This window comes from Corvus brachyrhynchos, unplaced genomic scaffold (genome assembly GCF_000691975.1).
Source record: "Corvus brachyrhynchos isolate BGI_N302 unplaced genomic scaffold, ASM69197v1 scaffold416, whole genome shotgun sequence".
NCBI classification, from domain to species: domain Eukaryota; kingdom Metazoa; phylum Chordata; class Aves; order Passeriformes; family Corvidae; genus Corvus; species Corvus brachyrhynchos.
This window is the reverse complement of record NW_008238439.1, coordinates 640,846-665,639: the sequence shown is the minus strand read 5'-3', so window position 1 is coordinate 665,639 and position 24,794 is coordinate 640,846. Positions and strand designations below refer to the sequence as shown.

General features: G+C 39.6%; 1 long non-coding RNA gene across 4 annotated transcripts in view; it reads right to left on the bottom strand.

Moving 5' to 3' along the window:
* Positions 1–24,794, bottom strand: part of LOC108447226 — a 70,569-nt gene that overhangs the window by 12,545 nt on the left and 33,230 nt on the right. For 2 of the 4 annotated variants that reach the window (XR_001862665.1, XR_001862663.1), the window contains exons 3-6: positions 11,947–12,107; positions 10,032–10,121; positions 7,807–7,956; positions 6,435–6,630 (exon numbers count right to left, since the gene is read on the bottom strand). This is a non-coding gene — a long non-coding RNA (uncharacterized LOC108447226). Of the gene's footprint in view, positions 1–6,434; positions 6,631–7,806; positions 7,957–10,031; positions 10,122–11,946; positions 12,108–15,410; positions 15,499–17,298; positions 20,333–24,794 lie in introns of those variants that run through there. The other 2 variants (XR_001862664.1, XR_001862666.1) reach the window with 2 other exon arrangements.

The window sequence follows — 24,794 nt, the reverse complement described above, 5'->3', positions numbered from 1 at the left end:
GCAGCAATGCTTTAATGGACCCACACAGTGAAAAAATGAACAACAGCAGCATCCAAAAGGCTTTTGTTTGTTATTGCATCCAGCCCTTCTGGAGTTCTCAGATGAACTGGAGGGCGAGCTTGGCTAACACTTCCTGACAGAAGTACTGAGAGGGACTGTCCCAAAAGTTTCACATGTCAGAGCCACCCCACTTTCCCCTACGCTACTTAACTAATGAGAAATGAGTGGATCAAAGTATGTGAGGTCTCTCAGATACCTGCCTGCTTCCTCCCCCTTCATTTGCCTGAGGACAGCTGGTCATCTCCAAAGATGAGAGGGCATGTCTCTAGACTGTCACACATGCAAGGGCTTTTGTAAAGCATGAGGAGCACTTGGGCCACTAATACAACACAATGCAGCTTTGCCACTCTGAACAGAGGAGATATTCCAGGGCTCAGGACTGACTGGTGGTTTGGGTTTTTGAAGCAACATCCAAGGATCTTCATTTTCAGTAAAATCTAAGCTGTTGAAATTCCCAGCTGACTCTGGAAATCTTTGCCACGAGGCTTTCAAATCTACATTGACCAATGTTACAATAAGCCATTTCTACCACCTATAGAGCTCTGGCTTACAGCAGAGCCAGCAGCTCAGGACAAAGGCTTGTTCATGATAGATGCAAGAGACAACCTGACACCAGCCCAGGTGAGAGCTTGCTTGATCCACGTGAAGCCTTGTCAAATGCAAAGCCAGTAATGGGAATTGCAAAAGTTCACACTGGCACAGATATGCTGAAAAGCTGCCTACTCCATGCCTCTTTCCTTCTTGCCACAAGAACAAAAATGAAAAATATCCCTTAATTCCTCTGAGGCTTCATCCATGCAGTTACCTACAGGCCATGCATGCAGTCGCTCTCCCACATCATCCCTTCTGCCTCCCCCCACTTTGGCACATAGCGCCTGATGAACAGTTTCAATTGCTTGAACAATGATCTTGGAAGTAAAGTATTTCCCTCCTTGCCACAAATCTTTATAAGTAGTGAAATAAACACCACAATGTGCCTTCTTCCAACAGCTGGAAAATTATGGTCTGACTGAAATGACATCATTGTGTTTTCCTATGGAATTTCTGTGCTGTGAGATTTCAGGGAGAAACTGTGTGGTGGCTTGAGGTGGGGTGAGAGAATGCTGTGTTGAAGTGGACGAGTAAAAAAGGTAAAACCGTCTTAAAGAGGCTCTACTGTGAAATAAATGTTTACACAAATACTGGAAAGGTTCCTTAAAAACAGATCAGACAGGCTGTTCCTTGGCTCACAGCTGTTCCTTGACTCCAGCCTTCAACAGCCGTAGCCACTCCAGCATACAATATGAAGTTTCTCAACAACTTATATGGTTCTTCTCCTTTGTCTCATTACATCACTGAAAAAAAAAAGATGTGGAAGATATACCCCAGTAAGGGAATATCTCTGTCAAAGCGACATTGCAATTCTAGCAGCTTTTCGAATGAGACAGCACTAAATCTACACACTTAATTACATGCTCAGTTGTGGATGTCAATAGAAAGTGTGTAACCACACCAGGGGTACTACAATTCCCTTTATTGCACAGAGGTCATGTGGAAAAGGAAGATTACTTCCTAGCAAGTTAGAATCAGGTCCCAAAATGTGCCCCTGGACTAGCACGGACAGAGTGCAAAACATTTGGTGGTAACAAAGTTTAAAACTGAATTTGACCAGTTGGTGAGAGTAGAAACAATTCCCCACTCCTGTCAAGAAATGGCAAGTTCCATTTTTCATTGTCATTGCGTTTTTTTTCCAAATTTCTTTTAATTCCTTACCATGCCAGGGCCACCCGATTTGCACTCCCTGGTCCAGCAAGCCCCAGTATCATTAAAAGGTTTGGTCACCTTCACTGAAACTCCTTTGGGCACAAGTCTCAGTAGCACTCAGTGCAACTAAGTAGTGCAGTTTGACACACTCGATAGAGGGATTAAAAAAAAAAAAGTCACTGAAACCTAAGAGAAATTTTGAATTGTCTTTGGTAATCAGTGTTTCACTATAAACTACCCACTTGCACCAAATCACAGCTGTGGGAAACCATCAGCAGCACTGGAGCTGACTACAGGCAGTAATCACGCTGAACATGAAAATCAGATATGAAACAGAGCATGCAAATAAGAGAAAGACAAAAGACATCTTTGTTGAAATTCCCTTTCCATTTTAACTCATATAGAAGGCCTCAAAACACCTTCTCAGTGCTTTGGAAAAACCGCAAACATTTTCAATAGCTCTGATTTCTATACACTTTTTCTTACTTTTTCACCCTGCCCCTCCCAAATAACTATATAAACAATCAGGGTGGCATTGCTAAAAAGTCAGTGTGTATGTTAAAACTTTCCCCAAAACAGGGATAAACTCAATCACCTTGTGAAGTTTTTCTACATTCTTTTTTGTTATGCAAATGACCGAACATCATATATTCACACCTGGAATTCCATGCTTCATTTGTTAACTTTTCTTACCATTGCTACTGTGATAAGCAATTCCATCAAATTATTAACTTTCAATTGCTCTATTTAGTGGGGTCAAGAATGAAGAGCAATGAGGGTCTATCTTCAATACTTTGACAAAGAATGAAATTGATGTATAACTGTGCATATGATTTTAATGTATCCAGCCCTATATATAAACACAATTTTGTGTGATTTATATCCCTAATTAGATTCCCATGGCAACATTCTTCAGCTAACAATGTGTATCATAATCACCTTTTCTTCATACAAATGATTTCCTTAACTTTGCATGCATATCTTAGCAGGTTTTATTTTTAAAACTCGTGTTAACAGTTTCTCTCTTGTTACCAGTAGGGGTGCTACAATAAGAAACTAATTTGCTGTAAAAATTACTCATTTGTCAAATAAGCATTAAAATAATTGTTCCCCTTTTGACTGTTACCCTGCTGTTTCCAGTCATTTTCAAAAACTAAATTATTTACTCATTTGAAAGTTCAGCTGTGCATATTTTAATTGATATTCCCTCATAGGACTCATATTGTTAATGACAATAATTAACCCGAAATGGCTGCTAAATAATTATGCTGAAAAGATACAAAGTATTTGTGCAGAAAGTAAAATCAGCATTTGAGAAACCATCAAAACGTACAACTTTCCTATTTTATGACAAAGCATGGTAATAGTTCATAATCAAATTAAGGATGAAAAGGAAAGATGTAGATTACATGCTTTGATGCAGAATACTTTATGTTTCCAATATAGCCTGGTATCCTAGCTAACAATGTGTATTCAGTCATTTTAATAAATCCCGAGTATTGCTATTCCAGATAGTAATATAATGTATTCTCATGAAGTCAGTGCAGTTAGAAACGTAGTAAACCATCCATTAATAATATTTCTCTGCCATCTATCTATTGCATTTCATTCCAAGGAATCAGAGCCCCGTAATAATTTATAGCTTATGGAATTAATGCTGAAGGCTTTCTTCTGGCAAGGATTGTTGATTTCAATGATGAGAGCTAAAAGCTATTCAGGCCCAGCTTCTTTCTCTGGACACATCCCAGGCCAGATGCATTACCGACCGATTGTTTGTGGAACCATTTGTACCGGTACGAAATCATTTTTGATTTAGCTCCTCTGCTTGTCGATAGCGCAAGTTACGGATGAAGCGAGCTCTGTATGCCCTGCTAAACAGACACAGGATGGGTTTGTCTACACGGGAAACAATCTGAGTTAACTAAGGACGTGATTTTAATGTGGGTTTCTATATACAACTATATTAAGCCCATGTGGACTCACTCATTCAGAATTAAAATAGCTCTAATTCACTTTAATCTAATTCACTTCCAAAGACCACAGAGGGGTTTAAAGTTGTTTAATCTATTTGAACAGCTCATTTGAATCCACATGCCCAAGTGTCCCCACAGACACTCACACAAGCAAACAAAAACCCAATAAAGCAGTAGAGAGGTTAAGAGAGGTTGGCAGAAAGTTTTACTTCATGGCTTTTTGGTGGAAAATTTGGTTTTCAACTACATAGTCTCTTTGAAAAAGGTGTTGACATTCAGTGTTATTAAATTTTAGCTGGAAACTGAGTTCCCTTTCTTTTAGAAATTAGAACTGCTGCTGCAGTATTATTTGGTCGGCCATCACATATCCTCATAGTCTTCAGTCCAAGTAGTTAGCCCAGCACACTATGGTCAGGGACAACCAGGATGACAGATAAACCCAGGTTCATCAGAGAAATGGATTTGGAGCTAGAATATATATTTACCATCATAGACCAAACCACTTTTAGCCTTTGATTTGTTATTAAAATTCAAGAATTTGAAGGCAGAAATAACTGTCTCCCCTTACCCCCTATACACCCAATCAGTCCTACCTGAAAAAGCTTTTCCAGTAGCCCACACCAACAGAGTGTCCTCAAACTGAAAGGTTAGGTGATGCTTGCAATAAAACCAAACACTCGTCATCTATTTGGAGATCATCCACTCTATGATCTTGTGCTAAGCTCTTGGAGGAATACAGATGCAGCTGAAGTCACAGTTTAAAAGTCACCAAGTCCTGGCATTTTGCTCTTGTTGGAGGAAAGGGGTGGTTTGAAGGAGCAACAGGGTCTCTATTCACAGGCTTAGGTGGGTGTTGACAAAAAGCATATTTTTAAAAAATGCTGGTACTTTTGAAGAAGTAATTCCTAATTTTTGAATGCTGTCATTTAGTAAAATGCTTCATTACAGCAATTTAAGTACTCCTGTCCAGAGAACATTAATATGAATGCACCTGTCTTGTTCACTTGAATTACCTCTGCAATTCCTGTATGTTTTCACATGCAGCTCTGGGGGTTTGCATGTGTAACCAGCAGCACTCAAAACTCAAGCATGCCTCTGTGGAAGTTTGGCTTATTTAGAGCTACCTTCCACATGCTCTAAGTTATATTTTGGATTTTGACATTTAAGACGAATAGCCAACAGACAAAGAGCGTATTTATGAAAAAAAAATTCTTTTAATTGCTCAACCTATTCCTGCCTAAAAAATAAATGCAAGCTATTACTGGCACCAAACGACTCCCAGTTTTCACTGGCCAGCAAAGCTGCATCTGCAAGTTCAATGAGATCAGTAAACAGTGTAGGTTAAGTAACTGATTACTAATATTTTCCTTGAGCTACAAAACTTTTAAATAAACAACAACAACTGTGATCACAGTAACCTTCCAGAGGTTAACAGCATGCAGGTGGTCAATTGGAATTGAATGCAAACCAGACGGCTGTGGCATTATAAACTGAACATCTCAGTTCAGTTTGCTTCAGGAATTGGGTCTTCTTTCTCAAAAGCCTCAATGATACAACACATAAATGTCAAAATGACAAAAATAAGGAAGTATGTAATAGACTAAGCATTTTAATGCCTTTTCTGGCTCACTTTACAGGATGAACTGTCTGTGTTGACCACATTTGATGGCATCAGTATTTAGAGTGGCTGTGTGCATGAGTTTTTAACAGCTGACATAAACAGAGATGGCCCATCAACCAACTGAGCTGTGCTGTGGGCTTGTTGTAAACCACTGGTATGATACATTTTATACTTCATTTATGATGCCACTTCACTGACCTTGAAAGACAGTTCAAAGCATTTGCAATCAGATATTGAACTGGAAGCAGGTTCAAATCCAGCTAGTGATGGTATAAGCACTGATCAGAATGGATTACTTATATCTGTAGACCTTTTTTAAAACAGGTGTCTCAGTCTATTCTTAAGCAGAGAGGAATAGCTAATACAATTAATGACCACCAAGACACTTATTTGAAAGGTCCCTCTGAATAAGTACAGATTTGAGTTACAGGAGCTGAGAACCACCTTGTCCAGGATAAATGTTTGTCCAACATCATCAAGAGGGGCTGTGAAAGAAATCTGGATACATCATCCCTGATAGGGACTCCTCTTAGAGGACTAAGCAAAACCTGTGTGGTTCTCAAACACACTTAAACTGAGCACCTGAGAAATGTAACATAAGTTTGACTTACAGTGGACATAGCCTGGCAGAAAAGTTCCTACTGGAAGGGAAAACAAAAACAGAGGAGAAGCATTGAAAAGGCCTTCATCCCACATCAAGCTTTGGGTAAGTTCAGAGCACAAAGCATTTGATTTACCAGCTTCTAGCAAAATGCTTTTGAAAGCTGGAATCTCCTGCCTGCTTACCAGCCTGTCCACGCAAACGAATGCCCCAAACCCATAGGCCCTGCAAAGGGCAGAAGCGTAAAACATAGAACCATGACCATGTCCACATACACCAGCCAGGGCTTGGATTCTATGGAATAGCACCAGCACTTCTGAAACTTGACACTGCTCAGAGATGCACATTCAGTTTGAGTGGCTGCCAGTAAATAAATACAAATCCGTTGTCATGGGTGTTTTGTAATGACTGGCTCCTTAAAGCTAGTAACACTCACCTCCTAATGAAGCAATTTGCCTCTAGGTACAGTTGTTTCTCAGGCTGCAATATCACCTTCCAATCTGCTGTCCTGTATCTTAACCCAGGCTGTGAGTCACAGGTAGCTCCAACGTCCTTGTATGCAGCAGTATGGTGCCAGTGAGGTAAGGGCACATGTCCCCAGTCATCCTCCCGCAGCTGCTTCAAACCAGCCACTGGAAATAGTGAAATTACAGAGATCTGTAAAGTGTGTCATCACATTGTCATTTGTGCAAGGTTCACATAAAATCACTGAATTGTTAAGGTGAGAAAAGACCTCTTAAGTCATCAAGTCCAACCATTGACCCAGCACCACCACCATGTTCACCATTAAACCATGTCAAGTGCCATATCCAGTCATTTTTTGAACATTTCCAGGGATGTGCACCACTTCCCTGGGAAGCCTGTTCCAGTGCTTTATAACCCTTTCTGCAAGAAATTTTTTCCTATTGTTCAATCTAAACCTCCCCTGGCACAACCTGAGGCCATTTGCTCTCATCCTATCATTTATTACCTTGGAGAAGAGACCAACCCCCACTTGGCTACGACCTTCTTTCAGGGTGTTGTAGAGAGTGATAAGGTCTCTGCTGACCCTCCTTTTCTCTAGGCTAAACACTCCCAGCTCCCTCAGCTGCTCCTCATCAGAACTGTGCTCCCGACACTTCCACAGCTTTGTTGCCCTTGTCTGGATACTCTCCAGAACCTTTGTTCCTGTGCTGTGCTGCTTATGGAGGACACATTTCCTCTGCACACACATCTACCCGCTCACAGCTGATCCCTCCTCCACGGCCCTGCACAGGCAGGTATCTGCTGGCCCTAGATCAGAGCTGCACACGTGCACCACACTTCCATGTTTCTCCCAGCCAGCCAAGCTGGGTGGCCAAACCTAAGCAGGGAGCGGCTGAGCTCCAGCTGCAGCCTTTCCATTACTGGTAGCACCAGTTGTTCCCTCTTCTTTCCTCTGAGCCAAAATTTTTCAGAAAATTTATAGGAATTTCATAACCTCCATAAAATCTGGTTTAAATCGGCCAGTTCAGAAGTTATTAGGGAAAACAAACACTCTGGCAAGCTTTTAACACACTAACAAGGCCTTCAACCTCAGCAAACACTTAGAAAATTGAGTGAACAATTGAACACTGAATATTTTGAACCTTTAAAATGCAGGTTAACCTGTGCTGCAATGAATGTCCAACGTTATCCGTTGCTGAAAACAGCTCTGTTCTGCTTGCCCTGTATTTGTTCTGTATACATTTATATCAGCTGAAAGAAAACACTGAACCAAGATGTTCCTCCCAAAACCTAGGAACATTTCTATTACTAAGAAATTCAAAGAATAAGGTTTTGTATCTCACCCGAAGCAATGGAGCCTCAATTCCTTAATGATATGATGATTCTGTTACAAACAGGAACTTTGACTTCAGCTCCGAGGCAAGAACATGCAGCAATGGACTGCATGGTGCAGAGGAGTGTTTTTTAGCCTCTTCAACTTCAACCAGCATTACCTGTGAGTGATACATTACAGAATTGAATGCCAGAAAAGTGGATTTTAGAATAAAAAGTATAGTGTTTCATAATTTGATTTAAATCAATTATACCATCTCTCACTGGAATGCTCATGAGCTTCAGAAATAAAATATATAAATGAAACCAGCTGCTCTGGATACTCTTTCCTTGGGATAGATTTCACTTGAACTCAACCAGCTTTCTTCTGCAGCAAGTTATTGTAATGCAACATCAGAGTGGAGAGCACACAGTGCTCTACAAATTACTGCAAGGTAAACAGTTTCGGTTAAAAAATGCAGAAGATTAAAATCCTTTCCTGCAATGGCTGGCTAAAATCTGAGGAATTACTGATTCCTCTGGGGCTGACAGGGAAACCGAGGTAGTTATTGGCACCTCAGCAAGATCCATTAATTTATAGCTATTTACTATATCACATAATCTTTCTGATTTGTCTCAGTCTGGAGCCCCTCTGTGCCCGACAGCACGGAGGTCTGCAGTGTTTAGAATGAACAATAATTAAAACTGGAGAAGCACCATGCAACCAAAGCTCCATGTTCTTTAATCTCCAAGTCTAATGCATGTGTAGATTTTGGCATCACTCTTAAAATGATTGTTTGTAACTAAATACCGTATCTCAGTGCTTAGATACCGTGATGACTGAGCTTTTCATAAATCAGAATAAATATATAAGGCAAAATCCTGGCTGTACTGAACTCAATGGGAGCACTGCCAGCTACTTTAAGGGAGCCAGGGCTTCGTGCAAAAGGTTTTCAGCAGCCCAAGCTGTCCAGTGTTTTGGTTGCAGTATTTTCGACTCCATCTAAAGGCCTCTTTTCCCATCCGGCATCTGCAGTAGCATGACATTGAGATAAAATTGCACACTCAACTCCCAGCCAAAGTAACAGGAGAATATTCTTTGTTAAAATAAGGGGCAATTCCAGCTTCAATTGACAAAAGCGACTTACAAAATCCTCTGAATTTGTGCATGTGGATTCCCCCAGGACTTTTCTGTTCCTTATGGCAGACGGGCTCCTGCCCAGAGTGGAAGGGAGCATCCTCACGGGGTTTCTGCTCTGAAGCATTCCAGGTGGAGTCTTTCAACACTCCTCTTACCAAGGTAAATGGTCCATTAACTTAAGCAAGGAAGTATTGCCAGCAGCAGGCAGAGAAGTATGAGGGCATCAAGTACCACCACCACCAATTTTAATATTGTTTTACAGTTCACGTTATTTTAGAGTTCATTTTGGAAACATGCAGAAACAAAACAAAGGAAAACTCCACCTCTCCTCTCTTTTTGATCTTTTCACAAAGAAACAATCATCTTCTCATACAGATGCTTATGTTATCGAATGTCTTAAATTCTTCTATAGTGTTACACCAGTTCCCTTCAAAGTGAATAAATGTCTCATAGGCAAAAACCCAGCTTGTAGCCGAAAAAAAGATAATTTTCATAGCTACTGGGCGCTTAAATTTCCCCCAACTTGAATAATTTAGAACACAAAAGAAGGTGTCATATGCAATAAGTGGTGTCTCAGGAGAGTCAAGTGAAATAATGACATATGCACTACACCATCAGGCTAGCAAACTCCATTTACATTGATACATTTTAAAGACTTGCATTCCTAAGAAACCAGTACCAGAAATGTGTTTGTATAGGATTAACAATGTCAAATTAATATGCATGATAAGACAGCAGCTTCTATAACAATAAAAACCAAAATTATTTTTAAATTACTTATGTCTATAAGTCCAAATGTTCCTGTGAATTAAGAGAGAAAAGAAGGAGGAGAGAGAAAAAGACAAAATGAAATGGGCTTTTTCCTAATGAGGCAAAACAAGCTAAAAAATGTGATTCCCTTCCTTTTCCTGTAAGATTGAAAATGCAGATTCTACTCCTAGAATGATTCTAATTTTTTTGGAGTAAAGTAATTACTAATAAAATTATTTTGGACAAGAGGTTATTACTGTAAGTTCCAACTAAAGAACAAAAATTTTTTTAAAGACCTGAAAAATCTTTGAGGAATGGGAGGATAAATGTAAATGGGTGAAATTTCAACACCAGGAAACGACTCACTTGTGAGCAGACTCATGTTCACATTATTTGGCACATTCAGTTGGTGTCCCACATGGCACAGTGACCTCAGGATCCCTCGTCTCTTTACCACTATGAAAAAAAAAAAATCTTATAAAAAAGGGCTTAAGGCAAAGTGGGTCAAGGCAGCAGGTGTTGTGGTATATTTTAAGTAACATTTTCTTCAATGAGAAATGGAAGCATGAGGTTTGACCCCTAACAACAACATCACAGAGAGGGATGGGAAGGTTTTAAGTTTGAAGGATGACTCCCCTGAAATGCGCATGTGACCTGATAACCCCTGTGAGACAAGGCAGAGCTGAGTTAAGGAGGAGAGAGGGCTTCAAGAAACAGGCTTGAGGTTTTTGGAAACAAGGAGACCATGCAAACGGGTCCTGGAAACTACCTTAAATGTAACTGCAGGGATCTACAAACTCTCTGTTGTTAAAACAACACTTTCAACAGCTGGGAGCACTGCCCTATATAAAACATATTTTAAAAATATTTGTCTGTGGATAGATGGGGATGTCTCCCTCGAAAATCGCATTTCATTTCAAATTTCAGCACTAGACACTTCACCTTTCACAGTATCTAAGTTAAATACCCTTCTGGTTTGACTGAAGGGTATTTAGAAGACCTCCTTACCTTCAGTGGTGGAGATGGTAATTCAAGTACCACACAGCAGTAGATGATGGCCATTGAAAATATTGTATTTCCTTAAAAAACACCAGCAGAAGACTGGGGAAAATAGTCAACTTGCAGAGGAATAACCACTAGTAAAACCATCACATGGATTTCATATACCCTCAGTTTCCGTAAGTGTAATATGAGATACTAAACACCTATTTCTTCTTGTCTGAGGCATAACAGAAATTAAGCTTTCCCTCATTTTGCCAAAGGACTTGCAAGGCTGTTTACCTGACTGTAAAAACAAGCCCACTCTCTCAGAAGACAGAACAGTACAGAAATTAATTAAGATCAAGAGAGCATTCAGCATGACGCCTAGAAATATACTGTAGATGTAACAGGAGAAGATTGGCCAGATTAGGCACAAATGAAGTCATGTTGATGAGACTACTCTCTTGTACTACCAAAGAAAGGACTAAAGCTAATGCTTAAAGTGACCTGGGACCTATATGAAAGGCCATGAAAAAAACCCCACAGATTTAAGAATCTTGCATTCCTCCCTTCCTTCTTTTTTTATTTACTCTTCCTTTTTCTGAACCTCCAATTTACAGAGAAGCACATGGACTCCTCTGAACCCCACATTTTGATATTCACCAGCCATCATGGAAAGCTGTGCAAAACATTTCTTGTGCCCTCAGGAAGCTGCTGAAATTTGGAAAGAGAAAAAGCACACAACTTTATTGAGGTCGGTGTAAGCCCAGAGATTTCCAAGTTGCATGTCTCTGTTAATCAAAGTGACTGTGCCAACATGATTAGGATACCCACAAAGCCAAGCCAATCAAGCAGTTAACTGAGGGAGACCACAGAGCAGATAGCAAATACCACTGGAGTTGTACATTGTCTCAAAAGATTATCACTGCAGTTGTTCAAACTCTTGTGACCAACAAGGGATTTCAGTGACTCATTGCTATTGTGTTTCTGCAGCTCAACATTATGTCCCATGCATATTCTGGAGCTCCATAGCACCACATGTGTATAACAATGTGCCACTCTTAATAAAATATCTTTGCGGTAAAAGAAGTACCAAAAATATTCGCACAATAGCAGAATGCCAACCAAGCACTGAACTACATTAGAACAACTCATTGGGTGCCATTCCAAAACAGCATCTGCCATGGCCCCAGGAAGTAGCTTTAAAAAAAAAAATATAATAAAATAAGAGATTTTTCTGAAAGATCACAGCTTTTAACATACCAAGGAAACGTCAAGAACAAATTAACATATGACTCACCTCCCTGAGGTCTGTCCCATGGTTTCATTATCAGTCAAGCAGAATCCATTGTTGCAAAAGCAGTTCAAAGCATCCATTCCATCCATGCGCCACACTGAATACGCAGCAAGTCTTCATGTATATACAGCATTGTTAAAAAAAGGAGGATGGCAGGATAACATCTAAAAGGAAAACAAACAACCCCTCCCACACTGGATTTGGAAAGGCCAGCAAAGCCCATCCATGTCAATAAGGGCTAGGAAAGACGATGGTCATTTTTCTGACAATCTTAAAACTTTCCCAAGAAAATGATGGCCTGCAGCTGGGGCACACCAATCAGCTGCTCTGGCAAAGGTCACTGAAGGAAAGATCCCCTGCTAGTTCAACAGCAATGGTTTCTTAAATAATCTTGAAACAACGAATAGCGTATGAACATGAACACTTCTTCCTCCGCAGGATTCAGGCAGGAAAACAGGGCCCACATAACTGCTGCTGTCCTCCCAGAAGTATTGCTTCCCAGCAGAGCAGGGCGTCTCCTTCAGATCAGAGCAACCAGGCGTGTTGAAATGAAAACAACAGACTTAATTGACAACCTGGAAAGGAATCATGGAGGAGTCCCATCCAAGAGACATGGTTTGGGCTCCTGCCACAACTAAAGAGGCAGATGTAACTTCTGGCACTGACAAGCTCTGAGTGTCATATCAGATGAAGGTAGGAGATAACAGGGAAACCCTCGATACATCAATCATGTCACAGAGAGGTGTCATGCACAGTAAGAATCTGGCTGAGTTAAGGTTAAAAAAGAGGAATCAAGATATTAGGCTCTTACTTGGATAACTGGGGAAAGGGAGGAGGACTGTATTTTCTAATTAGAGTCCTGATAAAAAAAATGCATGTGCAAAGGGTGCCCTAACAGTAGATTTTGGCTGCTGAAGGCTGGAAGAGCAGCGGGGGGAGCCCTGCAGAGGAAGGACAAGTTTCTAGAGATGCTGCTCCTTCCTCTCCTTTCTCACAGCTGATGACAATGACACAGAAGCCTCTCCATGTCAGGTAGGGACTGAACTGAAAATATTCACACTCTTCTCTCCCCATTTTCTTTTTTCCTTTTCAGAGTCCTGCACTGGGTTAGCAACAACGTATGAGGAGTCTTATGGATATGATGGACAACACACACTGGCACCAAGCCATGGGATGCCATCAGATCTTCCTGTCAAAAAACAATATTCCTCTGCTTGCATTCCAAGCACCAATAGAAGACAGTGGTTTAGGACTTCCACTCACCTACAGACCCACATCCCTGGTGTAGTAACTACTTGCCATCACTGCACTATAAGAAAGCCTAAAATCTGGCAAATATCTTATGGTGAAAATCTGTTCTCCGTGATAGGTCTTGAAATAAATTATGTAGCTGAAAGGATGGATATAATAGATTGGAACTTCACAGCCTCTTTGTGGTCACCCACTACCACAGACAGAGCATCCCACTCACAAAACTCCACAAAAACAACCAAAATATAAAAAGCTTAAAATGAACTCAAACTTTAAAGCATCACTGGAGTTTACCATGAAAGGTGCACTGTGCATATATATAGAACAGGAATCCTGCAACACACAAAGCTTTCTACAGATATTCAAGACACCCTTTCAACTTCGATTCACTTAAGCAAAACATCACTGAAGCAATGTTAATCCTCTTGTTTACAGTTACACCCACGAGAGAATGGGAATTCACAGCTCAAGATCAAACAGATACACTGAAGGGAGCTATTTAACATCACTAAGGATAGCACCCTGTAATTACTGTATCAGGGAGGTTGGATCTTTCAACACAGGTTTTGCTTTAAGAAGAAAAGAAGAAATAGGGAGCTTTATTCAGCTCTGGTTTTGCCCCAGCCTCATATCTATTTCAAGTTAAAACGAAACAAAGTACCAATTTATCAACCATTGTTTCAGGACCCCAGATCATCAGAAAACTATATGAAAGAGGCAACACAGCTAAAGCAGTATCAAAAGCATAGAGCAACCAAATGCAGCTGTGTACGCAAATATAAATATTTTTACCTTTGCACCTGCAAAGCACAACTGTTACCAAGGACATGTTGAAAACTGGAGAATCTTGAAGAGCTCAGGCCAAACATAACCCTTGATGGTAAGACCCTAAAGAGTCCGTGTGTGAGGTCTTACTAACTTTCACAGAGTATTTTTTGGGCAACATGGGTGCCTGCTTTTCTGATCCTGTATTCACATTACCATCAGGAGGTGGCTTTTCCAAGCAGCCTTAGCCTCAGGAGGTAGAGTGCCCTAGCTATATGATGTAGATGTCCAGAATGCAGACAATCCAAATTTGGGACCTTTTGTCATATTGACAGCATTTCAACAGAATCTAGGCTTGGTACTTCAGTTCTAGTAGCAGTTCTAGATTCAACATGAATGCCGGACTACAGAAAACCCTCTAAACTATTTAAAAAGGAATTATTCAGTTAATATTCCTACTGAAGTTTGCAGCTAATCAATTATCCACAAGAATTCACCATGAAGTCCACAAGATTTTGTGAACCCCTTCAATAAGAACAGTCTAAATACAACTGTAGGATTCCTGGTAGCAGAGAATTTCTTCACATCTTGATATTTTCCATAAGGAAGAAGAAAAATAGAAGGAAGCCTGTTCCTATGAAAACATATGTATTTTGCTAGCAACTTCACTCAAATGATCCCTATTGCATTAAAATCCCAGTAATGCAACTCCTCTGTGCCCTTGAGAAACCCCATCCACTTTTAGCAGCTGAAGCATTCAAGATCTACAACATAAAGCAATTGGATTTTGAATGCAGGTTGCTTCGTTTTAAAACATTACTGCTCTTTGATGTTTATCTGTTTAAGAGAGTTTATTGCAGCTAATTCACAGCAGGAGTGCCCTGTGGCATCCTCAAAAATTATATTAAAAATATAAAAGATAAGAAAGAAAAACATAATAATTATATAATCTAATTTTTTATGGCTACACAACAAAAATTAAATCCTAATTTCGTAATGTATATGCATAGAACTGTTTCTGACACATACCAAAAGCATGAAGCCATCATACACAGGCCTTTTATTGGAAAGTCTGACAAACCGAAACAGCAAGAGACTCAATACCATATTAGTTAGGTTCCAACTTTATTTAGAAAATGAGTTGCAAGGATAAGCCAGAAACATATGGATGGCAGGTTGTTATCCACGAATAGAGTTAATGCACAAATGGCATTTTTTTATGAACTAGTTCTACAACTGCTGCTGCAGTCACTCCCTTGCACCCCTTAAATTAATTAATGCCAAAAAATGGACCACTCTGGTGCATGACCTGGTTAGCTCAAGATATTACTGAAGGTGCCCATAAGACACCGGCAAATGTAGTCAGGATAAAGCAAAGCCATTAAGACCTGAGAACTCCATTGTGCCAAGCCCAAGACAATGTGTATTTAGCGAAACACAAACAGCCTTACCATGCTTTTCCCTTTAACTGTATCTCTTGAAGGCAGAAACTTTAGGGCAGCATCTTGAGTTGCTTCCTGAGTAGCAAATTTGGTCCATCTGCAGTATAGATCAATTATTATGGATCAACTTATCTGTAATTTCACACACAAGAATCAGAGAGAGTTATTCTATACTAACATGGCAAGCAGAAGCAACATTTGTGGAATCACATTGCAAAGGAGTTTTCACAAAGGAAAGCCTCAACTGACAGATCTTCCACTGAGTCATCCCTTTCAAAACAACCCTTCAAAAGAGTCCTTCTGAGATGCTTTCCAGAGCATGGATTAGACTGAATTTTCTTAAAGCCTTAAAATTCTTTTGGGGTTGGTGCCTTCACAGCATAGCCCCAACTCAGTGCACATTTAACTAGAGATCTGTAATTCATGTTATTCCACAGGACTGGTAAACCTAGAGAGTTTTTCAGAGACGGGAAGAGTTTAAAGATTATCTATCCCAGATGTAGTGGCTGGAGAAAAATGGGTGATTCCAAAGAATAAATGAGAACAGACATTCAGGTCCCTGTTTGTGCTAAAACAAATGAGGATGGATTCACTAGACATTCAAAGGTCAGCTCTGAGCTCCCAAGTTTCACAGTCTGAGACCCACATGTTGGGATCAATACAAACACCTTTCCAGGTGAACGAGGGTTAAGGATGAAGACTAACTCTGAGGAAATACAAACAAAATCAAAAATACTCTTCCACAATGACTGAAATTTCAGATAGCAATGTAGCTCAACAGAAAAAGGGAACGTGTTTCAACACCCCTGAATAGGCTTAAGTAGATTCCCTAGGAACCAAGTTCTTTGAAAACAGAAAAAACAGTCTTGATTTAAACAACTTGGATGCTGGAACCCATCTGAGAATCTTATGTGATAAACAACCTAAAAAAACCAAACAAACAACAAAAAAAAAAGCCAAAAAACGTTTGAGTATGTCTTCATTGAAGAGAAATTGTGCCATGGACTTCATTACATTCTCAGCTTGTCCTTTTATTCTAGTGTTGAAGACTGCTGATGCAGTAAATAAAAAAAGCCAGCACAGACAGGTACCTTTCAAAAGAGGCATGCACAGGCAGAGGAAAGAATCCTTGTTCCAGCTATTGCACTCAACCCATGTGCCTCCTTTTGCTGTTAATATCTAGTCTATCTCAAGAACAAGCAAAACTGAAATATTTTCTGAACTCCCAGGTATAAATCCTCTTAATTTTCATGGCCATCAACCAAAAATGAGATGCTCCACCTTGTCAGACACACTGAAAACATTGCTTTCAGACAAAAATTATCCCTTGAACACCAAAATTTTAGGCTTAACTATTTCCTTCCCCAAAATTATACTTTTATGGGAAAAAACCACAACAGCCTGTATTCTGTCTAAAACTGAGTAACATTTCCTCCTGGATAGGCACCTCTGAGTGCTTAGAGCCAGCAAAAAGCAGGTGGGAGGATCTAAGGCACCTGACAACAGCCTCAAGTGCATATTTAGCTCAACAAATTGACCAAAAAGACACACTTGTTCTGCAGACGGGATCTGCAAAGGCAATTCAATTCCATTCTGCCCTTTGCAGCTGAGATATGGAGGCCTTTAATTGCCCTCTGTCACTGTTTTACTAGCACCGCACATATACACTGGCTTATTAGAGAGGGCTACCTCTGCACAGAGCTGTTGCTGACCAGAAATTTCTACAGAAAATGAGAATTTAGGGAATTTACACAAGTGCCATTTAAATGTACATATTTCCTCTGCTAAAATCCCACTCAGACTTGAAAAGAGAAACAAATAAAATTGGAGATCTGCTACACTTAACATTGTCTCCATAAACAAAGGTGTGAATGAAAGACTCCAAACCTCTATTCACCATTTTTATGCATCTTCTATTTCATGACCATCACCAAGGTGCTCCTCACACATGAGGCAGGGAGGGAGAGAGGAAGAAAAAGATTTAATAAATAACAGAGAGGAAAATCCTGATGACGTTAATCTCAACCACAGTGAAACAATAGTTTGAAAGCAAGCCAGGTCTCTCTCCAGTCCCAGGCTGAAGCCCAGCATCCAGCTCATTAAAGTAAATAAAATATAACAGTGAATGAAAAAGAAAAATAATAAGAAAGATCACATGAATAATAGAGAGAATCTGAGCACAAGTCCAACCAAATGATGTCAACTATTATTTAATTTTTACTTTGCTTTCTCAGAAAAAAACACCAGAGAGAGCAGGGGGAGGGAGACCTGGGGAAGTAGTGTGTAGAGGCAAGGATATCCCAGAGGGGTTTTGATAACATAATCACTAAAATAATATATATACATTTTAAAGGCTTTTGACATTATTCCCTTCCAAAAATAATACAATGGAGAGTCAGGAGAAAAAAAAAGGTAATGCTCAGAATTGCAGGAATATTTACACTGAACAGCTCTGGGCCATTGTATCCCAAATGCACCTTCAGTCAAGGATGGAATTTGGCCCAGAGTGGACAGTTGTTTATATAATTAGTATGTGAGTTAAATCAGTTCTTGACAAAATAAAGAAGATTGACATTAGTAGGTTAAGTCATTCTTATCTAAAATTAATAGTATTCAACGAGCGATTAAAATTTGGATGTAAAAAAGATGCTACATCTTTCTTCTGGTTTAGTAGGAAGCTAATCAGAACTCTTTTGAGAAGTCTCTTATGCCCAAATTCATGGAGATCTTTTCCAAACACCTAGGACAATTTTTAATACACCTCTTCTTCCTATTAAATCTTAGGAAAACACCCTGGCTTCTGATCAACACCACTGGAACTGAGATCTTTTTGGGGCACATTCGAAGACCCAGGAGATTTGGTCTGTCACAGACAAAGGAAATCCTACTCCACAAGCTCCCATTGGCAAAGTTTTGTCAGGTATTGGCATTAAGCATATATTAAAAAAAAAAATTGTATCAATCAGTATTTGAGTAAAAAAACTTTGGATTCTCAGAACCCAGGCTGTGCAGGTTACATAAATTTAGCTATTACATGACTTTGATAATCAGTCCTTACTCTTGCACCCAAGAGGAACCCAAAAATCATGATGATTGCTGTTATCTTCGGTGATGCCAGATTTTCATCTCCAGACACATAAAGGTCACCAAAAAACCAAAGTGTTACCAAGTACACTTTCATTTTTAAGCATTGAGCAAAACCTCAGGCACCTTTGTTATCAACCTGTGAATTAATGACAATTAAAGAGTTTTATGCTGACCTGAATATGATTCTTGTAGACCTGAATAGACAGTGGCAAGTGGGGGGAATCTGTCCATGACTATGCATTTCAATGCAGCAAAGGAGATTTACTAATTTTTTTGGCTGCCTTTGTTGTCATTTTGGGTTTTGATTTAACTGACCTTTTGTATCATCCTTCCTCAGCGTAATATACACATGGAAATTGAGTGTATGAGTAGGCATTCAAAGCCAAACTTTGATTCCTGGACATGAATGGCACAAGTGATCAAATATTGAAAATACCACATTTTAAGTAAAAAAACCAAACAAACAAAACAATAAAAAAGTCATCTCTATGCCTACCTCAATACAGAATTGCAATATTCACAAGTTACATTTATTAATCAGGAAAGCTGATTGTCCAACCAGACAGCAGGCTAAAAAAGACTAACAATTATAAAATATTAATTGCAAATCAGAAACTCACAAACTATTTCTAAGTATTTATGAACAATCTTCAAACAATTAATTATTAATTGAAGAACTTTGTGAGCAACTTCCTACAGCAAATAAATCAGAGAATTCTGCAATCTGCACAAACAATTTATTGAATAAATTATTAATTGTGATTTAAGTATTCACTCAGATCTGAATCTTTCTTTTTTAGTTAGTCACTATGAAGATTAACCAAAAATCTGCTTAATTCTATTGCCATGGTGTAAATTAAAATGTATCCACTACCTATAATTTTACTGGAAGTAGTCAACACATGACAGAAAGATATTGAGGTCATTCAAACCATAATCTAATCCAAATCTATTTTACCATAAAGTGAAATTTTGGGTGTTTTAGAAGCACAGTGATATATGAGAGGAATTTCAGATACCTGCGATTAATGGACTCCCTGAGAAAATCTGACTATAACTGCACATATTTGTAGCCCTTACTTGCAGAAACAAATGCAAAACAGGTTTGAGAAAATGATCAGCTTTTTGTTCTCTTTAAAAGCTGGGATAGGAAAGAGGTGTTTTGTATGGATTTGCTTAGCATGCCCTTCAAGGCATTCCCTGCCCTCCAGAACCTTCTGGGTGAACTTGGCAACTTTGAGCTCATTTGTTCTCATTTTGCCTCAGCTGCCCAGGTCTGTAAAGAAGATAATTTCTCTGAGCAGGAGAATAAACACACTGGGCTGATCAGGGCTTAAGATGAACAGCAAATAGTAAGATTGAAAGCCAGAGTAAGGGACTTTAACTTCTAGCAATAAGCATCATGTTTATAAAACAGGATCACAAAGAGCAGCTTTTAACTTCCCATCTTGATAAACCTACACCTTCTGCCTTTGCAGCTAACATTTATGATTACTACACTGGTTTAGAAATACCACTCTCAGCTATGGTGAACTCTCAATAAGTTGTGTAATAACATAGTAGAAAATAATCCAGAAAAAGAACAGGGTTAACTGCATGACCCATTATTTGGGACATACAGTGAGCACTCAACAGAGAAAGAACATCTGTGATGCTGCTGACTGTGGAACGTGGGGATCCCTGAACACACCCCAAAGCCACACCAGGCAGCACAGCAACCCACAAAACATGGCTCTGCTGCTCCCAGACCACAGGCAGGGAAAGAATCTATGGCTATGCTCGTAACATATCTGGCATTCCCAATAATCAAGCGTTGACTGTCAATTTTTTTTTTTTTTTTTTTTTTTTTTTTTTTTTTTTTTTTTTATGATTATGGCCCTTGAGGTTTCTAGACACTGTGGGATTTCATGCATAATTCTCCATGAGCAGCGCAGACAAGCACATCCAGAAGGGGCTTGGAGAAACCAGGAAACTAGGCAGGCACAGATGGTTTTTGTTTCACAGAGCAGACAAAACTTTTCTGAATCATCCTCTTTAACACAAAGGGGCATCTTGAGACAGAGATGTGAGAAAGGCACATAGCTAATGAAGCAACAAGAAATCTCCAGCAAACTATTTCTAAATCTCACTTTAATCTCACCTTATTAAAAAAACTTCTAATAGGCACAAGTGTCTAATTCCAACAAAAGCCATCTTCACCCACCTGGGAATAGGAAATTCAAAGTGGAATTTGCCCAAGTTAGCTTTAAAATATCGTAGGACAAATGCAAAGCAAACTGCAATCTCAGTTTGACAGCAAAAATTAGAAAACAGAGTTTTAGGTGTATTGCTGCTAATTATCTTTGGGCCTTAGATGACATTACTCAGTAACCCATGGCTTTTAACTAAGGCTTTTAAAAGTGGTATTTACGTTAGATCACATTAAGATCTTGCTACAAGTTTCTCCAATAATTCCCAATTTTACTGAAGTCAGCAGGGGTAACTCTGGATTTATACTGGTACAGTTGTGGTAATAGTCTGCTCACTGGCTCTGAGGGTTTAGGTTCGGTTTAAACGGTAGAGTATTAATATTATCATTAGTCACCATGAGAGAATGAGCTGACATAAGTGTCTTTCAAGAGTGAATACACACAGAAATAACCGGGTGCTGTATCAGGAGGAAGCACTTTAACTTTTTTTTTTTAATAAAAATCAGAATTTGATGTTTCATTCACCTCTATTTTACACATCCCATATAACAAAACTTCATCTGAGAGCCCTGATACAGAATCCACTCATTTATTCCCTCAGTGTCTACTACTCACCTTCACACCTGTCTTATGTTTGATCAGAAGGGCTAAGCAGTAACAAGGAAAAGATGACCCATTTAGAATCACATTTCTCCAAATTCTAATGCCCAGTTGGATGTTCTCTCACCTCACATCTCTCTGTTGCAGCTGCAAATGGCTTTCATGCTTATGTTGCTCGCAGAACAGCAGGAAGGATACTCGCTACAGTTACAGTGAATGCATTCATTTTTTCACTTCAACAATACTTTTTTTAAATATCTGTTTTGCCCTTTCAGTTTTCCACAGCAGTCTAAAAATAGTAAAGCCATGCTTAGAATAAATAGCTTGAACTTGCTACCTAGATTTAATTTCTGCTTGTTTCATAGGATGAGTTAATTTGCCATAAAACTTTAACCACTGCTGATACTGGATTCCAGCATCCATAGTTCCCTACAGAATTTTATTGCCCCTAATATAATAAAATGTAGTTTAACCTTCACTACTAATTTCAGAATTAACTACTACAAACCTGACTAAACGGCCTTTTTTATCCCATGGACATTATCTGCTCATCATTCACCTGAACCTGCCTTCTTTCCACAGCTTAAAGTTCAGTCAAAGGTTCAATAGAAGATTTAGAGTTACAAAGAGTATCTAAGCACAGAGAAGCTTCCAGAGGAAGGATATCTAAAATATTCCTGCAGAAAAAGTCTTCCAAAGCTAACACCTCTACAATGCAAAATAATCACTAATTGCTGCTAATTAGGGATCAGGTGAACTGTGCAGACTAAGTGTAATCTTGCTAATAAACAGGTTTGAGTTACAGTAACACAACAGACGATGCTATGAGCTAAACCTCTGTAAGAGGTAGAAAACACCCAACTTCTGGCACTGATGGCCTTTATAAAAGAGATACTCACTAGTCTAAAAACAGGCCTTTTGAAAGCCAGGTGAAACACAGCAACAAACCTTTTCATGCCTTTCCATGCATTTCCTTTTGGCAGCACCAAAACTAAACAATCCAGCAGTATTCTCTTCATTTGGATAGGCACATGAAAAGGAATACGCTCTTTATTGAAAAGGGAATATTGCAATATCACAGTAAGTTTATTTGCTTGCAGGATTAAAGAAGCAGCAATTTAATTAAAAACAACAAAACATTTTTGGTCTCCAAAACCAAACCTTCCTCAGTCAGATTTAAAAATCCCATTAATTCACACTTCCTACTGCCAGTGCCCTGTTGCATGGAATGCCATACACGCTGTAATGGGCACTCACAGTGTGGATGCAGTGATGAATAAAACCCAGTTTAATCTCAGTCTAAATCTTGGGCCACCTATTCAGCAATGAAAGCACCTAAGAATTAGTAGATATCCTTAAAACCCACCGGCTTTAGTGATCCACCATGCCTATTATTGCAGGTTCTGTGCTGTAGCAAGACTACATTACAAAGCTGAAGTAGGGATTGAATTACACTAATCTTAATACAACCTTAAACCTCACACCTCTCATTGCAAGTCCCAGAGTTTAGTTCAGAGAATCACTGAGTGTATGAGAAATGAAGTTGGACTGGTGGGCAATTCCACCACCACCCAATATTTTTCATTCCACAGACATGCCAAATAGCTCCCTTTGGAGGCTGTGGCTGGGCTGTGCCAGCAGCTCACACTGAAGGCTTAAGCCGACCCCCACAGGAAGAAGGTTGCTTTGACAGGAGACATCTTCTCTGACCTCAGTTTGCCTGCGTTTCCCACCATAAAACATTTCAAGCCTGCCTTGACTCCCTAAAGCACATCTGTCTCCCACTTCTAATCTGGATAACACCCTCAAGTTGTCTGAACAACCCTCTACCGACACTCTTTTGTTTTCCCCTTCCCTTATTCTGCTCAATAAAGCTGGCTTTTGGCATATTAAAGCTTAATTTGTTTAAGAACAAACAGTTGGGGGCCTGCATCTCACAGACAAGAGTGACAGATCACACGAGGAAACCAAAGACTTCAGGGGCAGAAGATTTGGCAGGTTTGTGTCTCAGTGGAGATGCAGAGCTCATTGTCATGTTTCCAAAAGGCATTACACAGGGCTCCAAGGTGGAGCTGTTTACCAATACCGTGATCTCTCCCCAGATGCAGTTGCTACTGCAGCTAATTAAGAGAACAATTAAGACTAAGGCAATCAGTCAAGTACACAGATTCGAGTCATTTTCTCCACTCTCTGATGCTGCGCTGGCTCCCAGAGGGCTAAACCTTATTCACTCATTCAGAAAATGACAGGAAGAAGCTATTAAATATCTGAAAACCATAAAAATGCAATCATACTGTTCCCGAGCTAAGCCACTCACCAGAGACCAATGCCAGGCAACTTAAGAAACTTGCTGGCCCCCAGAATTCACATACTTACAAATAAGAAAATTAATCAAAAGCAGTTCAGATCAAAATTTAATTAAAAAGAAAAGGATTGCAGAAGACTTCCTGAGATTCCTCTGTTTTATGTTTATGACTGATCAATATTATGTGTTATCAGCTCAGTGTATGACAAATTCCACTGGGCATCTTTAAAGAGGAAGTAACAGATTAAATATTGAGCTAAACAATTTAATCTCTGCTTTAAAAGGTTTTCAGATATTTGTAAAGGTAAATCCTATTAGAGTATAAATGTCTCCATGTGCTAGTGCTGTAGTCTCGTCACAGAGGAATTTGTAAACACCAGGAGACAGGCCCTCATTAAATATAAATTTCCTTCTTTTGTAGAACTATTGATGAAAAAAGAAAAAGCATTTATGTCTTCAGTGGAGGGGGGAAAAGGGTCTTAGGAGTGAGATTTAAATGCATCTATAGGTATAAGTAAATATTTATCACACTTCCAGAACAGTCAATGCCAACTGGCTCCCTAAATCCATTTAAACACAACTGAGAGCAAGGATCCTTCACACCTCACAGTGACGGTGGAAAAGACTCATCTCTGGGAAATAAAAACATAGCCAACCGTGCCAAGCACATACAGGAACAGAGAGCCACGTGTGATACAGAAACAAATTTAGGGAAAGGCTAAATCCAAAACATACCTCATGCCTATTATATACAGATACTATATATTACATAGACAGGCAGACATACAGTAAATATGGTATGTCATGCACACAAAGGTGAGACTGACACTGTAGATGTTAAAAGCATGCAACATCAAGGGAAAAAGCACAATGCACGCCCTCTCAGCTGCAGGGCAGAAACGTAGAAGGTGCACAAGGCCTTCAGAAGTACTGCAGCACCCACCCTCTCTTCACTGGGGAATACTTTACCCCACTGACCAACATCTGTTCTGCAACATCTGCACACATGTATCTTCACTGGGACTTGGAGAACACACACAACCACTGGAAGCATTGTTCCAATCATTGCTGCAGTCCAGAACCTGGTAATCTGGTAACCTTCAACACAGAATGCAGTCCAGAACCTGTGCTTATCTACCTGTATTCCCCTGCCCCAAGGACCAAACCCATCTCTAATAAATCAATGTCAACCACTGTCAGTGACCAGCAGGA